Source organism: Podarcis tiliguerta (genome assembly GCF_965153285.1).
Source record: "Podarcis tiliguerta genome assembly, chromosome: 2".
NCBI lineage: Eukaryota > Metazoa > Chordata > Lepidosauria > Squamata > Lacertidae > Podarcis > Podarcis tiliguerta.
Genome location: NC_139535.1, coordinates 34,721,306 through 34,739,043, shown reverse-complemented (window position 1 = coordinate 34,739,043; position 17,738 = coordinate 34,721,306). Strand labels below are relative to the sequence as shown.

At 43.6% G+C, this 17,738-nt stretch overlaps 1 long non-coding RNA gene across 1 annotated transcript in view; it reads left to right on the top strand.

The window, feature by feature from the left end:
* The first annotated feature begins 2,086 nt into the window (after nucleotides 1-2,086).
* LOC310671084 overlaps nucleotides 2,087-17,738 on the top strand; it is a 46,114-nt gene continuing 30,462 nt past the window's right edge. Inside the window, exon 1 of the long non-coding RNA XR_014507762.1 lies at nucleotides 2,087-2,184. This is a non-coding gene — a long non-coding RNA (uncharacterized lncRNA). The remainder of the gene's footprint in view (nucleotides 2,185-17,738) is intronic.

The following is a 17,738-nucleotide window of genomic DNA, read 5'->3' as shown; positions in this document are numbered from 1 at the left end:
ATGTTGCAATGAATGTGTGTAGGTCAGGAGAAGAACCTACTCTGATTGGCACAGTCAAAAGGAGTGTGATACACAATCACACTTATCTATCAATATTCCAATCTCCCAATTACTCATACTAGACCAGGCACAGGCAAATTCGGCCTTCCAGATGTTTTGGGACCACAACTCCCATCATCCCTAGCTAACAGGACCAGTGGTCAGGGATGATGGGAATTGTAGTCCCAAAACACCTGGAGGGCCGAGTTTGCCTATGCCTGTACTAGCAGGGTAACCAAGAAACAAAATCCATGATGCAGCTTAGATCAAACAAAGCTTGGCTCAAACTTGCTTTACTGTCATTTAGGGTGATGATGGCTTTATCCTCCACTCAATATTATCCCCCAAAGTGTTCCTTTACCTTCTCCCATACAAGTGAATTATTGCCTCTTGGGAAAAGGGAACTTGTGGCTCTCTAGTTACAGACCTTCCAAGTGTCTCTATTTTCCAGGGACAGTCCCAGATTTACAGAAGCCATCCTGGTTTCTGATCTCATCCCGGAATGTCCTACTTTTCCTTAGGACGTCCCTATTTTCATCAGAGAAATGTCGGAGGTTATGGAGTTATGTGACCTCCCGATTTTTTCCACAGAATCCTTGGAGCTGAATAGTCAGGCTTTTCTTCCACATCCTCCATGCCACCTGTCATAATTGTTCCTATTGTTTCAGAAAACAAAGAAGCCTAGAAGCCTAGGAAGTTAAGGCTGTAGCATGTATCAGTGGCTTGTTAGAGCTAAGACCTCCAGCTGGGTAGGTGAATTGACATGAAGGAAAGCTGCCAAACAGTTAACATGGTTTCAAGTCTGCCTGGGTCCACAGTGGTACAGGTGAGCACAGGATGTGTGTGTTATAAAAGACTCGCCAAATGTGAAACAAACCTTTCTGAACAGCTGCCCTGCTTGTCATTAGTCAATCTAATGTGAAGAAGATGCAAGAAAACAATTAGTTTGAAGAACAGCCCCTGTCTGCTCATGTGGATACTGGTTATTTCACTCTCAGGTATGAATACAGAGAATTGACCAAAAAAAAGAAGAAGGTAATTTTCTTTTTCCTGAAGGCTCAATATTTCCCAGCAGGAGAAATATGTCCATTTTGACTGTGGCTTTTTAAAAATAACATACGATTATATTTCATTATCACAACAGCTTGATTTATCTCCTTTGTCAATATTTGTCTTCATCTTGCTGCTGCTTATCTCCAGGGCGCAGAATCTTCCATCCTGATCGTAGGCAAAATTATGTGCTTATCATGAGGCCACAATTGGTTTACAATTGAAGCTTGAGGCTCCCTCCCAAAGTGTTAATAAGAGCCCAGATCTAAACATTTTGGGAGTTTGTACTAAGTTCACGCTGTCAGTGCATTTTAGAGCATTTTATGGCCCAGGGCATGGAGTACCAAGACGTGTAGATTAATACAAAGTTGATAATAAACTTGAGGCTCACTACTTTTTCATTCTACCAGATTCACCATTCTGAAATGTATCAATTCTTCCTCTTCTTCTTTTTAAACCGCTGGCTGTCAGACTCTTGTTTGCTTGATGAAAGCAAATGAAAGGACTTCATCCGAAAAGGCAGCCTATAAATATTTAAAATACATGAAAAATAAATAGTACAAAACAGGCATGGCCAACTGACAGGCAGTAACGCAAGGAGGAAATAAATGCCAACAAACTAAAGGCGTAATTTTTAAAAAGGGTATCAAATGTATACAACTATACAGTAATACATTTACTCAGTGCTTTTTATAAAAAAAAATGTTTAGGGGTACTCTCATTTTCCTACTCATATTGAAATAATGCCCCTCAATGAGGCCAAAGTTAGATTCACAAAATGTTTAGGGGTATGCATACCCCTGCGCCCCCCCCCCCGAAAAAAGCACTGCATTTACTGTACAAAACTGGCAGCCTCCATGGCAATTCTGGCTTTTAACCTTTCCCTCCCCAGCCTTCTGCTGACTCTCTCAGCCTCCAGTCACTAGAGGGCAAGGTTGAGACTAACAAACACTTTGTGGTTTCCCACTAACCATCCAAGCTCCGCCTCTTCCTCTTCCTCTCTCTTCTCCCTCTTCCTTTCAAGAGGGTACCATGGAGGTAGGTCCAGTCATGTAGTGTAAAATCCAAAGCCATTCTTGTGAATAGGAAGTAATGGTAAGTATAAAACCCATTTTGTGTTTAATTTTCCGCTTTAAGCAATGCTAGTAATGTGTGAACGAAGAAGAATGGGTCATTCCAGGCAGCTCCAGCTTCTGATTGTGAAAAATAATAACACAACCTCTTGGCCAGCTCCATTTTAAAGGTAAGCAAATCGTACACCCATGTTGCAGGGAGGCATGGCAATGGGTTTTATTCTAAAGTTAAAATACAGTGGTGCCTCGCAAGACGAAATTAATTCGTTCCGCGAGTCTCTTCGTCTAGCGGTTTTTTCGTCTTGCGAAGCAACCCTCTTAGCGGAATAGCACTATTAGCGGTTTAGCGGCTATTAGCGGCTATTAGTGGCTATTAAAGGTTTAAGGGATTAGCGGATTAGCTGCTAAAAGGCTATTAGCGGTTTAGCGGCTTAGAAAAAGGGGGTGGGGAGCGAAAAAAAATCTCAAGACTCGCAAGACATTTTCGTCTTGCGAAGCAAACCCATAGGGAAATTCGTCCTGCGAAGCGCATCGAAAAACGGAAAACCCTTTCGTCTAGTGGGTTTTCCGTCTTGCGAGGCATTCGTCTTGTGGGGTACCACTGCACTTACATGTAGAGGGAAATGGCCCTGCAGAAATGTGGGTTAATATCTTGGAAAGCACTACCTAGAATTGCTTTTCTCAGATTACGTAGATTTCCATGCGCACTGTATCAAGTAGGCATAACTGGGAGTTCCCCTGTTTCTTTCTAGTATTGTTTTATGAGGTCATTTTGCTCCGTGTTCTGTGCTACTGCCTTCCAGTTTAACTTGGAGAATTTCTAAAATTTATTTCAGAATCGACGGGCATGCATCATTTGCTGCAGTTTTCAGATCATTCCTTTTTCTTGTGCCTTACCAGTGCCCACAGATTAAATCACAACACAAAAAGGCATCTTAACATAACTGCTCAATTCTGTTACACACAGTGGTTTTAATTGCGGCGAAGATGCACTGGTATTCAATGGTAACCTATAAGAAAACAAAACTTTCAGCAAAATGAAAGCTGTGGCAAAGTTGCATGAAAAACTCCAGAATTATCATTATTTTTTTAAAGTAGGAATGGTGGGTTGTTAGCATATTGATGTTGCACAAAGCAGGGCCATGCACTTCAGAAACCTCGTAGTTCAGATTGTTCCACCTCAGTTGCAGGTGGACATGGTCATCATGGTGATGTTTTCTCCCACATAATTGCATTTGTGTGTTGGGGAGAGGGAACTACTGTGGAGGAAGCAGAAAGGTGGTTCAAATTTTAGATGTAGGTTCTCATGAGATAACTGCAGGCATTACATAGAATCATAGAATCATAGAGTTGGAAGAGACCACAAGGGCCATCGAGTCCAACCCCCTGCCAAGCAGGAAACACCATCAGACCACTCCTGACATACGGTTGTCAAGCCTCTGCTTAAAGACCTCCAAAGAAGGAGACTCCACCACACTCCTTGGCAGCAAATTCCACTGTCAAACAGCTCTTACTGTCAGGAAATACATGGAAAATGTGATCCCATTAATGTACCATCCATGGTGCCAGTATTGAATGTTGAAGGCTCATGTGGATCTTTTGCAATCTCAATCATTAGTTTTCATGCAGAATAGGATTTGCCACGCCAGATACACAATTACGGAGAGATGCTTTGTTGTAGGAGGCATATCGGCAGATTGAGGCGGAATAAATTTATGCAGCAAAAGCATTACTCCCACCTTAAAGATGGAAATGAAGGGGTCGTATTGGAGAACATTATTACTTGTACAAGTAAAGAAAACTGCTTTGTTACTCATGGATACATCAGTTACTTTAACCATATACATGAAGAAAACTATGTGTGGTATTTCAGGTGTATATAATTTCCATACTAATTCTTCTTGAACTCCAGAGAACCATACAATGGAAGGTATTTTTATTATGCTTTTGACAGTGCGAATGCACTTATATTGCACAGAGTGCAGCAATAACTATGCCTACGAAATTGCATATAATGTTTGCAATGCCTGATGTAACGGAGAGATAATTATAGTACTCCCAGAATGTGACAGGTGTCAGGAACGAAAAGTGTTCTCTCTCACTCACTTAAATCTATGGGAGATAACATATGCATTGAAATGCAGGCACATTATGCCGGAATGATAGTCTCCAACACTTAGAAATTAGTTTCAGTGAAATTTCCCTATTTTACCAAACACCAGAGTGTGATCAGCCACCATAACCTTGGGGCATGTCAATTTGTGCCTATCAGATTCATAGCAAGAACACAGAATGTTTCCGACTAACAAAACTCCCATCTCTTTAGAAGCATAAGCTCACAATTCTGTTTTCAATGGTTAGTTGCATGCCTGTTCAGCCTCTCTGGCACATACGCCAGATGGAGCCAGTGGAGCACCTTCAAAAGGGCATGGCTATGGATCTCCTGCAGCTCATGTCCTCCTCTTCCATAGTTTGCCATGCCCTATAAAGCATTTCACATCTGCCCTCTGCATCACTCTGATGTCTGCTGTTAGGTCTGGGAAAGGCTCCTCCTGCCTGAAAACTTGGCAACTCCTCCTGCCCTCTGCACAAGCCAGCCCTAGTCATTTAGCTTCCCTGGGGACTCTCTCAGAGTCCTGAGTCTAAGCCAGGGGTGGCCAACTCCCAAGAGACTGTGATCTACTTGCCAAGTTAAAAACTGGCAGTGATCTACCCCTGTTTTTTTGGGGGGGGGGGGTTCAGGTCACAGGTTTTTTTTTAGGGAGGAGAAAAACCCTGATGAGGGGGGGTACAAGAAAAAGTTGTTTAGCTTTGTTTAGGGAAGAAGAAAGCCCTGATTTTAAGGGTTTTGGAGGAGAAAAAGAAACAGAGAAACAGCCACTCAACAACAAATTGCTGGGGAAACAAACAGCCTCACTGAGTAACCTCAGTCTTCCGTTCTGACGATCCTGCAACAATGGAGGGCGGGGCAAGGGGGCGGGGCCTGATTCGATTTTACCAACGCTAAGGAAAGGGTCCCAGCGATCAGCTGCCATCTACCAAAACCTCCCCGGGATCTACCAGTAGATCGACCTGTTGGACATCCCTGCTCTAAGCCTATCTTGCTCAGGAACAAACTAGGAAGGGGAAACTGTGTACTACTGAGAATTACTGCAAGACATCAGGTTTCCCAGAAACCTCTGGTGCGGTGGTTATTGTTCAGTGTGCCACCCCACCCCATGGGGGGAGATTGCATAGGGGGCACAAAGAGGCAAGTGGGTGGCAGGGGGTGCTGAGAAACAAGGGAGCAGCAGGGGGTGCTAGAGGTGTAAATGACTATGTGACTTTGAAAAGCTAGTGTCAGTGGATCAGGTTCATAAATGTTGAATTAATTAAGCCAAATAACTGCATTTTGTATAAATGTGCAATCAGTTGGTTCTGTTTTTAATGTTATTGTTTCGTTACCTTCCTTAATGGGTCATGCAAACTGCTACAGTCATACCCTGAGTTGAATGTGCTTCAGGTTGAGTGCTTTCAGGTTGTGCTCTGCGTTACTTCCAGGTTTCGCCGCTCGTGCAGACTCTAAAAATGACATAATGCACATGCGCGGAAGCGGCAAAACACGACCCGCGCACGTGCAGACACACCATCGCATCTTACATTCCATTCAGGATGCAAACGGGGCTCTGAAATGGATTCCGTTCGCATCCCGAGATACCACTGTATTCTGAATAATTTTAAATAGGGTAGAGTAGGGGCACTGGGGCTGAGTTTATGGAACCAAGGGGACAGTGTTTTAGTCCCAATTTCCACACCTCTACTTTCTCTTGCAGGGGAGGAGGTCTTTATATAAATTACTGGCTTTGGATCTTGCAACTTTAGTGATTTTTTTTTGTCCCTTCCCTTCCCTAGCTAGTCCCCTAGGCAGTTTTTAAGTCAGTGCCAGGAAGTAAATGTTTTAATAAAACCAAAGCTCATTAGGCCTGTTATAGGAAGCTGCCTTACATCATAGAATCATAAAATTATAGAATCACAGAATTGTAGAGTTGGGAGGGAATCCGAGGGTCATCTAGTCCAACCCCCTGCAATACAGGAATCTCAGCTAAAGCAGCCATGACAGATCACCATCCAACCCCTGCTTAAAAAGCTCCAAGGAAGGAGAGTCCACATAAAATAAGAGTAGTACATTGCAGTTTATCGGTGCTTTAAAATCAGTCAGGGAAACACTATTTTAAATGCCTTCAAATAAATAACTAAAAAAAAAAATGTAGAAGAGCTGGGAAGGAAGCCTTGCAAACTCCAGGTCTTTTCACACCCACTTTGAGATCCTGCCCTCGGAGGGTGAATGTGACCACCTCTGCTTTCTTTTGTTTCCTGCATTGGGCACCACCTTTTTCGGAAGTGGGGCAGTGATATTCCATCTCTTTCTAAATAATTTAATCAATATGGAAATACAGTCAATAAAAAAATCACATTTCCCTTGCAGAAACACACTTTTTCGCTACCTCTCCTGTAAACATTTTGTCTACACTGCTGGAAGTCTATTATGACTTTTCTTTGTATTTTTTTGTAGCTCCAGAACGACTTTTCAGAAACTCTCTTCAGACATCCTCACTCCTGTGTGCAGCTGCTATCAGTGCTTGCCAGATAGCAGTTATTCATCAGTTTCACTTACCCCACCTTTCTGTAGCAATAGCTTTTGTTATCGGCAGATTTATTTATTTTTATCTCTTCCCCCACATCCGTCCATCTTGTATGCACAGCAGTCTCTTTGATCTCTCCGATTTCCTTTGCTGGTGCAGGTATGTGGAAACGCCATCTGTGAAAATGTGTCACCTTCAGATCTGTCGACTACAATACTCTGTGTGTCTCGATGCCTCTAACATGTAGGGCATCAACAACGCTTGCCAGCATACGGCTGCCATTTTAATATGCTGCTCGTTTTGCCTTTTGGTATAACAGCAGCAGCAGCACAAATGCAATTGTCTCCTTTTCCTTTTAATTGCTTTCCGTGAATATTAATTAGGTCCTGAAGATGTAGATTGGTTGCTCTTGTTAGGGGAATCATCCATAACCAGAAAGCGTATAATTTGACACTTCAGTTTCTTTAAAAATGAAATGCTGCCTGTTATCATAAATGTTTGTTTCCTAGACATCTACAGGTTGACCACCACATGGAATACCAACATTTGCAGTAGCCATGAGAATAATGGCCTCTGCTGCTTTTACATCACAACCCTTTCCCCTAGCCCTGACATGCCCCTCCATTATTTCCTCTCAAAAGTAAAATTCCACGTCTCTGTTCTTTCATACCCCTTGACCTGGTCTAGTGGACTTGGGTCTCCATAGGGAATAGACTGTGAATGATGGATTGTACTACTTTAGAGAGTGTGGGGGGGGGATGGCACTTTTTGAATGATCCCCCCTGCAAAACCCCCCTCCCAAAAAATCCACATCTGCTTTGCTACTTTTTAGGTATTGTTTTTCATAGGGAACCGAACTTTTAAAAATTTAATCACCTACGAATGGGCAACGGGAAGTGGTACAGTCCATTTTAAGCACTGCATGTGTGGTTACAGGGAACCAGCCAGAGGGCCTTCTTGGTAGTGGCACCCGCCCTGTGGAACGCCCTCCCATCAGATGTCAAGGAAATAAACAACTATCTGACTTTTAGAAGACATCTGAAGACAGCCCTGTTTAGGGAAGTTTTTAATGTTTGATGTTGTATCATGTTTTTATTATTCTGTTGGGAGCTGCTCAGAGTGGCTGGGGAAACCCAGCCAGATGGGTGGGGTGTAAATAAATAAATTATTATTATTATTATTATTATTATTATTATTATTATTCAATCTCTTTCCTTCTTTTCTGCTGGTCACTCCAGCCCCTGCTTGTATTTATGCCCCAAACCAGTTTCCTCCTGTAGCTCCCCTTCTCCCATGACCTCTGGTCAGTCATGTTGCTCCTGCTTATCAGGAGGTACAGGGAAAGCAGAGAAGTGGCAAGGAGGTTGGCATGGTGAAAACACACTGGCAGGGGCACCCTATTAGCTCTGCTGAGGCATTTGCATTGCACCAACTTTGCTGCCACCTCACCCCTCTCCCCAGAGGTATGACCAAACAGAGGTCATGTGAGCAGTGGCGCCCTATCATGCGATCCACTACTGTTCTTACGTTCTTTTTGTTCATAGCGGGGGGCAAACTGGATTTGAACTAGCCTGCCAAACCATTACCAGTGGCCCACGCACCCCCAGTAAAATTGGGTGCTGCTTCTTTCCGTCTTGGTTCTGAATGACAGTAGAATTTTAAACTTCTCCTCTCAGCCTCAGCTTCACATTGGTTGATTTGAAGTTTTTTGAATTATGTTGGGAAGTTAGCAATCGATTAGAGAAGATAATCTCCTTGTTTTCCTACAACCATCTAAAAATTTGTTGCAGACTCCTTAACCATGGTCAAATCACTCCAACCGTCATTGTGACCCATCAAAACACTCTTTTTCAACATAACAATCATTTTACATAACACATTTTGAGGACATTGTGACCAGAATTGTGTCAGCAAATGCTAGCAAGCACCCATCACACTCACTCCAGTGGGTGCCAGGTTTAATGGCAACTCAAGGAGCTTCCTAGAACCACTTTTCTTTGTTCATGGAAAGAACTTTGCAAAATGTGGTGTCGAGAGTTTCCTTCAAAACGCGAAAATGATTTTCTATATCCATTCCAATTGGGGTTTATTCCCAATTTTGGCACAGAAATACCTTTGCATGATGACCTCTGTCGGGAGAGACCTGGGGGGATGTTTCTTTGTCCATTCTTCCCTGATCTCTCAGCAGCTTTTGATAGCATTGACCATGGTATCCTTCTGGAGCAGCTGTCTGAGTTAAGGAGTGGTAGCACCACTTTGTGGCGGCTCCATCCCTACTTGGATGGTCATTTCCAGAGGATATGTGCTTTTCAGCCTCATGAAGCCTTCAGTGTGGGGTTCCTACTTTCCCCCTCCAATACTTTGTATTATATGAAGATAGCTGCACTTCACCAATGGGCTCCTACCCTCCCTACACCTTTGCAATTCAGTCACACACTATATATATACAGTGGTGCCTCGCAAGATGAAAAGAATCCGTTCCGTGAGTCTCTTCGTCTAGCGGTTTTTTCGTCTTGCGAAGCAACCCTATTAGCGGATTAGCGGCTATTAGCGGCTATTAAAGGTTTAAGGGATTAGCGGATTAGCTGCTAAAAGGCTATTAGCAGCTTAGTGCCTTAGAAAAAGGGGGTAGGGAGCGAAAAAAACCCCCCAGGAATCGCAAGACATTTTCGTCTTGCAAAGCAAGCCCATAGAGAAATTCGTCCTGCGAAGCACCTCCAAAACGGAAAACCCTTTCGTCTAGCGGGTTTTCCGTCTTGCGAGGCATTCGTCTTGCGGGGCACCACTGTATATATAAATACACACACACACACACACACACATTTCTACTACTGCTGCCATGACAGTGGCTTCAGTACCACTCACCACCCTCCAGTAGTGGTGAGCATACAGCAGTACTGCTTTAGACTAGAACCCAATCTCAGCTTCCATCCGTGGTAGCAGCCCATCATTTAAATGTAATGCATGTAATGCTACGGTCAACAGATCTTTGATTTAATAGTTTTTAAAAATCTAAAATAGCCACCTGTGCCCAGTGGGGAAGACAGTGCACTGTTAGGTCAGGATGCTGTGGGGACCTTGTCCAGTGCCTGACCTGGCCTGGCCCAAGACTGGCATCAAACCTAGATACAATTGATGGGTGATTAGTGCCATTCAAAGGAAGACAGTATATGCCGCCCAAATCCATAAAGTATGGCATAAAACTGTCTATGCCACAGTTCTAAAGTTGTCATATAGGCGTATATACGTGAAAGAAGCAGGCACTCCTGCAGCTTGAAATCTAGGTCAAGCAGTGGTTGAGAAGCAAATACATTTACTGGGTTCTGGATGAAAAATAACTCATAACTGCTTCAACAATATGCCACTGGCCTGGGGATTAGCCAACACTGGTTGGCACATTGAACATGAATAAACCAACAATCCTCCGTGGATTTATTCCCATAAGCCCGGAGGTGTTAACAGCATTTTTGGTTTTAAAGAAGATTTGACACTTGTAAATTATGTGCCAGCAAAAGGTAGCACAGTGATTCTCCTTTCTTCAGTGCACAAGGGCGCATCTTTCTCGGACCAGAATTCCAAGCCTGAGCTCATTTCTTAGTAAGAAAGAGCTAATTGGGACCAAATCATGGCCAGTGGTATTTCCTGCCCTGCCACCCCTCAAATATGGTGGGCATTGCCTGCTGAAATATTTGTATTGCTGGGAAGTTGTATAGCCCGTGACAGTGTGAATTTCCCTAAGGACACTGCTTTCTAATAACCCTAGGTTTAAAGTTGATCCTACCTGGTTTGAGTCTAGAAACACAGCTTATCTGAAATGTCATGAAAAGGGAAGGTTTAATGTCTGAAGTTGATATAATGCCAGACAATAGCAGAAGCATATGTGCTTCTTGTAACCATTTTGTCTGTTTGGAAATGTTAATTGGTTTTAGACTGCTCAAGTGGCATGTGCTATTGTTGCAAGATCTGTGAGATTTGTGATCCACAACTCATGCTTATTGTACCATTATACATGTGCATCGGTTATAACGCGGTTAATGAACTCCCGCTGGGCTCCGGAGGCTTCGGGTGAACGCACCTTGAACGCACAGAATGCACCTTGTTTTAGAGGGGGAGAACAATAATCTCCCCCCCCCCTTCTCCCCCTCCTATGGTCCGGTTCGTCCTATGGTCCGGTGCATCCTATAGAGCGAAAAATACGGTATTACTTGCAGATTATGTTCTCCATAATCACTCCCACTAGATAGTTTATTTTCATGACTTCATTGGGATACATTTGGGCCCAATACTGGATTGATACAGCCAATTTTGTATCAATGGAGACTGAAAGTCAGGCCTTTGGAATAACCTGTGGTGTGTGGTAAAGTCATGCCACCACTGTCCTCCAGTTTAAAGGTAAAGGTAAAGGGCCAGTCTTGACAGACTCTAGGGTTGTGCGCCCATCTCACTCAAGAGGCCGGGGGCCAGCGCTGTCCGGAGACACTTCCGGGTCACATGGCCAGCGTGACAAAGCTGCATCTGGCGAGCCAGCGCAGCACACGGAAACGCCGTTTACCTTCCCGCCAGTAAGCAGTCCCTATTTATCTACTTGCACCCGAGGGTGCTTTCGAACTGCTATGTTGGCAGGCGCTGGGACCGAGCAACAGGAGCGCACCCCACCACGGGGATTCGAACCGCCGACCTTTCTATCGGCAAGCCCTAGGCGCTGAGGCTTTTACCCAAAGCGCCACCCGCGTCCCGTCCTCCAGTTTACTTCATGCAAAATGCTCGTTGAGAGCTCAAAGCAATACTGGCAAATTAAGAGCTACCAACAAATGAATCATTCCATTGGTCTCTCATTCTTATTCAAAAAGCACAGTTATACAGTTCCCTTTCATATATTTTCTCTGTTTATACATTGTCCAAATATGTTTATCTGCAGTGTTGCTCCAAAGCAAATGTTGATTTGAACACTTTTCATGTTGAATGTACACAACATTCAGAGAACTCTTCCTTCCTAAAACTCTCAGGGGAAAAGTTTCTCTTCCTAGCCTTATGCTCACGGCAGTCTTTATGTATGATCGGTATGATGAATTAGAATCCAGCCGGTACACTTCTGTGAATCCTTTTCATTTGAATTCAGTGCTTTACACCTAATTTTCTTTTCCTGTTTGACCTGTTCAGGTGAACCATCTGTATCTTGCAAAGGCCATGCATAGCAAGAGAAATGAGACAATCAATTCCAAAAGAGAGAACATGGTTTGTTACAATGGGAAGTAATACTAGGCAATATGAGAGTCTCATATTCAGAATATCTCAAATCTCTCTCTCTCTCTCTCTCCCCCCCCCCCCCCAGATCACAAGCTTGGATGTAGTCAGTGCAATGTAGTAGATAAAATGTTAAGTCACAACTTAGACCCAATCAACCTCCCTGTTCACCTGTGGAATTTGCAAGCAGGTGGGATGCCCTCTGGTGGAAGGCCCCAAAAATGGGACATTCCAAGGGTGGGGCTGAGCCAGTTTGAGATTCACTGGACCTCAAGCTGGCCTTCATCCTGTTGAGTGATGGCATTAGGCCCAATAAAGGCCGATTGCCCTGCCTTCCACCTTCCTCTACAGCTGCTGTGAGAACCTGAGCTGCAGATGCAGCAGTAGGGATTATGATTGCAGCCGAATTGTGTGCATGCATTGAATGTGCTAGATTCCCACCCCCCTCAAAAAAAGTAACTAGCATTTGCAGGAAGCGTGGCACAGAAGGGATTCAACAAGGAGTTAAATGGGGAGATTAACGATCTCTCCTATGGAAATTCATTAACTTTGGAAGGGAACACACAGGGAAGGCAAATGATATGCAAGTACAGTTGGATGCTCGGGTTGCGAACGTGATCCGTGTGGGATGCACGTTTGCAACCCGCGTCTGCGGGTTGTGATTCAGCGTTTTCGCATGCGCAAAGTACGTTTTAGCGTTTCTGCGCATGCGCGACTGCCAGAACCCAGAAGTAACCCGTTCTGGTACTTCCGGGTTTTGGCAGTCCACAATCCAAAAAAACGCAACCTGAAGTGGACGCAACATGAGGTATGACTGTATTGCTGATGACTGAGACATGTTTGTCTGTTGTGTGCTAGGGAAAAGATATGTTTAAAATATGTATGTTCCCACATCATTGGACGGCAAAACAGAACAAAGACTTTTGCAAAGTAAACTACCGTAATTCCAGTAGAATGGAATGCCAGGTGAAAGTGTGAATTAGAACAGATTGAGGCATGTTCCTAGATGTTTAGTATAAGCACGCCGATTCAACAGGTATAGTGGAAACAATGTTCTCAGTTATGGCGAGAACAATTTTGTTAACAAAAGCAAATATTTTGTTTTTGATATATTTTTGATATATTTAATAAATTTTATACAACGCTTACTGGAACAGAATTCCTCTAAGAGGGTTTACAAGGGAGCCGAAAATATTCATTTAAAATACCAATAAAAAAGAAATATTAAAAGCAAGTTACATAAATAAAATGAAATCAGTAATCTTAAACATATCTATTTCTGTTCAACAGAATTTATAGTGCCCAATCCTAAACCTGTATATATGAAGTTATTTAATAAACTCATTTGAAACCAGATTCTATACCACATATTAGCAACAACTTCATTTTGTCTGATGAAGAGCTCTGCATAATCTTAGCCAAGAAGATTTGCTCCAGTAAAAAACATGGCACCATATATTTAGTCTCTGTATACTCTGGGATCAAAAAAGCAACAAAAGTCTCTTTCTCATACTAGGGGGCAAGCAGCATAAGCTTTTCATTTTATTAAAAGGAAATAAAGATCATCTAGGTACATTTCCGATAGTAGCAATCTCTGCCTCTTATCTCCTAACTGTATCTCTGCAGATAGAGAAAGACAGTTCGGCACACATAAATTTGTTGGCATTCCTGTCCAACATGCTTTTTAAGAGCTGAACATAGACTTACATTTGCTTTAAAGCTTCCTGGTCTACCCATAATCATTCAGACACATACTGAGTGAAACAACTTGACCCTTCTTTCTTCCTCTCGCTTCTGTGTACCTTAATAAGCACATGTAATATGGAAGAGGAAGACAGACCCTCCAAGTGTCCCTATTTTCCAGGGATGTCCCTGATTTAGAGAAGCCGTCCCAGTTTCTGATTTGATGTCCCACTTTTCCTTAGGATGTCCCTATTTTCATTGGAGAAATGTTGAGGGTTTGGAGTTATCTGACCCCCCAAGCCATCTTAAGGCAATAATTTTTAGGGAAGTTTTTCTAATGTTTAATGTTTTATTATGTTTTTATATGTGTTGGAAGCTGTCCGGAGTGGCTGCGGCAACCCGGTAAGATGTGTCAGGTATAAATAGTAAAATTCTCATTATGGAATGGGACACCCCTATTTTCATCAGAGAAATGTTGAAAGGTGTGGGAAGAGAAGGGAGAGAAGGTCCCCCTCATATGTCTATATATGATCCTATGGCGCTCTTGATCGTTTTCTTGCAAACTGCTTATAGGTTTTATTGCAATCAAGCTGTATATAAATGTTGTGAAATGAAATAAGTTACCGTATTTTTCGCTCTATAGGACGCACTTCAAAAATGAAGGGGAAATGTGTGTGCGTCCTATGGAGCGAAGACACCATAGCCCCGCGACCCTCTCCCGGCTGGAGAGGTGACGCACGGCTATGGCAGGAGCCTCTTTAGCCATGCGCCACCTCTTCAGCTGGGAGAGCGTGTGCGGGGCTAAAGAAGCCATAGCCCCGCGACCCTCTTCCAGCTGGAGAAGTGACATGCGACTATGGCAGCAGCCTCTCCGCTGCGCCTTTCCACTGGTCCCTGCCCTGCTCTTTGGGGCTGGTGGTGGGCTTCCCCCCACCAGCCCCAAAGAGCAGGTTGAAAGGAACCTGAAGCCTGGAGAGCAAGAGGAGTCGGTGTGCACTGACCCTGAACGGCACCTTGTTTTAGAGCGGGAAAACAAGAGGGGGAAAATTCTCCCTCTCTCTGCGCAGCGCCTCCTGCCGCTTTGCTGAAGGGGCGCTGGGCAGAGAGGGGGAGATTTTTTTTTTCTTGTTCTCCCCCCTCTAAAACAAGGTGCGTCCTATTGTCCGGTGCGTCCTATGGTGCGAAAAATACGGTAATAAAAAAAATGGCCACTAGGTGCGATCTTCGCATACATTTTCATACATTCCGGTTTCAACTTTGCTAGCTTTTGCCAGAGCCAACAACAGGGATCCTTTGTGCTTTCTGGGTTTTGAGAAGCAACTCTACTATGGAACTAAATCCTACTGATTCCATTGGGCCTTAAGCCTATTTCAGACACTACCAATGTGGTGTAATAGGATGTGGTTTGATCCTTTGTTGTCTGTCTCAGTGACTTCATTGACTGATGACATCATGACCAACCAGCCAGCTCCACTGGTACTGGGGGGAATTTCTGATCATCAAACCTCACATGACTTGTTACAGAGATTCCAGAGTTGAGGAAAGTTATTGTTTTAGTGAGTAGCACACTGCCTAAGGCCCAATGAAATTACAGGGATTCAGTTCTGCATTCATAGCTAGAATGCATTTGCATTCAACTCAGTTCTGTTGGCACCTGTCTGTCTTGAGAGACAATGGGGTGTGCCTCTGAAGTCAAACTGCTGGAGAATCACAGGGCCTGCTGTGGCAGCAGAGACCATTAACTGCTGCCTCCCAGTGTTTTTGCTGCATTAGTAGCACCAAAGTGATCTCTCCAGGGCACAGGGCTGGGCAGTGTGTTTGGAGGTCCTGCACTGCCCAGACAACAAGACCCCCTTCTTGGCCTCACTGCTGTCATCCAAAGGAAACCAGAGCAATGCATTTGGCACCAGCTGGGCTGCAGGAGTTCCCAGAAGCAGGCGTACAAGGCGCCATCCAACTGTCTTAGGGATTCCACTGTAGATTTGTGTATGCTTTACTCCTTAGCCTTTTCTTCTTCTGAAGATATCCCACAAAACAGAGTAGACCCATTAAAATTATTGGACCTAAGCTACCTATGTGTGTTAATGCCAGTTGGTCTACCTTGAGTATGACTTGTGGTGGATACAATCCAAGGTTGTCAGATCTGGCAAATGTTGGCTTTAGCAATGTTGAAGCTGGATTATCCAAGTGCGGGCATAAGAAGGATGTTGTCATTGGCACAATTCCAGATCAGACCTTCATGAGCCAACATGGAAGACATCTTTGGGCAGCAGCCATCCCACCTTGAAAGTGCATACAATGGTCTCCTAATTCACATCATGTGCGCAATGCCAAAGTGTTTAGTAGTTTCACTTTCTACCCAAATCTCTATTCTAGATTTGTTTTTATGTGTTTATTTTCCAGCTATAGAAAGTTTTTTAATGTAACAACCCGAGTCAATTATATCACAGATGCTCTAGCAGAAACTCTAATGCCAAACCATAAACTAAGATATTTTCCGGTAACAGCAGCATCTGTCTGCTTAGCAGCTCAGGTAGTTCGGCAGCCGGCTCTGCCTGTGCGATTAAGCTGGCTGGCACTCGGCTGCTGCTGCCTTTTCGCCTTCATGGCTCCTCATGGATTTACTGTCTTAATGAAGTGAGGAAATGCACTATGGCAGAAGACCTCCATTATCTAAACCCCGTGTTTTACTGTAGGTCTCCTGTGTCTCCTGGGACACTGTAACTCACTCATACGGATACTACCTGCTCATCTGATTATCCAAATATTTTGAATGACCCTGGAACTGTTCTGATGAAGGATGTCCGGTCATTTGTTTTTTGGCACAATCTCTTCATTCGTGTCACTCACTTGGTACATATATATTTACTGGGTTTCTCCCAGCACCATACAATTCTGCCAATAGCTGCTGGGTTGGTAATGAAGGCGCAGAAGTTGGTGTTGACAAGGTGCATTACTAACCAAACTTAAAACTTACACCACAAAGGTTGCACAGCACTCCAAGACATCTAGGCAAAAGCAGATATTATTTCCTTCATCTTGCTCTTCCTGCTTTCAGCAAGACATGTTCCAAGAGCAAATGATTACAGCCTATGTAAGTATTTTACAAGCAGCTTGGGAGATTGCGGGTGATTCCAAGAAGTTCAAGTTCCTTTGCGGGTTTTTTTTTTGCTTTGTTTCATTATAGAGGTGGTGTTGATACCATTTGCAGTGTTTGCTCTCTGTGGAAAGGTCAAGCTATGTACATTTGTCTATGGAAAGGGCAAGCTATGTATATTTACAGGGTACACATGAAGGGTTTCTTTCGCCACAGGCAGGAAGAGAGAGGGACATGACTCTGCATTGCCTGAGCAAGTGAGCCAATATTTATCACTTTATTTCATTCCTTCACGGACCTGCTTCCCATGAAACCTCTCAAAGTGATTTCACAGGAAAAACTCAGCAATGAAAACATATATAAAATTGCATGTATGTGTGGTTAAAAAAACCCTAAAGCAGTTTAATATAGAATTGTATATTAACAGTTTAATCATAGAATTGTAGAGACAATTTAAATATTTTATACAGTGGTACCTCTGGTTACGTACTTAATTCGTTCTGGAGGTCCGTTCTTAACCTGAAACTGTTCTTAACCTGAAGCACCACTTTAGCTAATGGGGCCTCCTGCTGCCGCTGCGCCGCTGCTGCATGATTTCTGTTCTCATCCTGAAGCAAATTTCTTAACCCAAGGTACTATTTCTGAGTTAGCTGAGTCTGTAACCTGAAGCATCTGTAACCTGAAGCGTCTGTAACCTGAGGCACCACTGTATCTACAACAAATCCAATATAGATATAGACTAGAAGAAAAAATCCCACTGAAAGGCTTGCTGAAAAAGGAAGGTCTTCAATAGGCACCAGAAAGACAGTACAGTATAGACAACATCTGATATGGACCAAAGGGTTGGTGACGCCATGCTAAAGGCCCAGTTCCTATGCCATACAGAATGGCCGTCCTGGTGAGATGGGTGCCTACATGAAGGATGCCCTC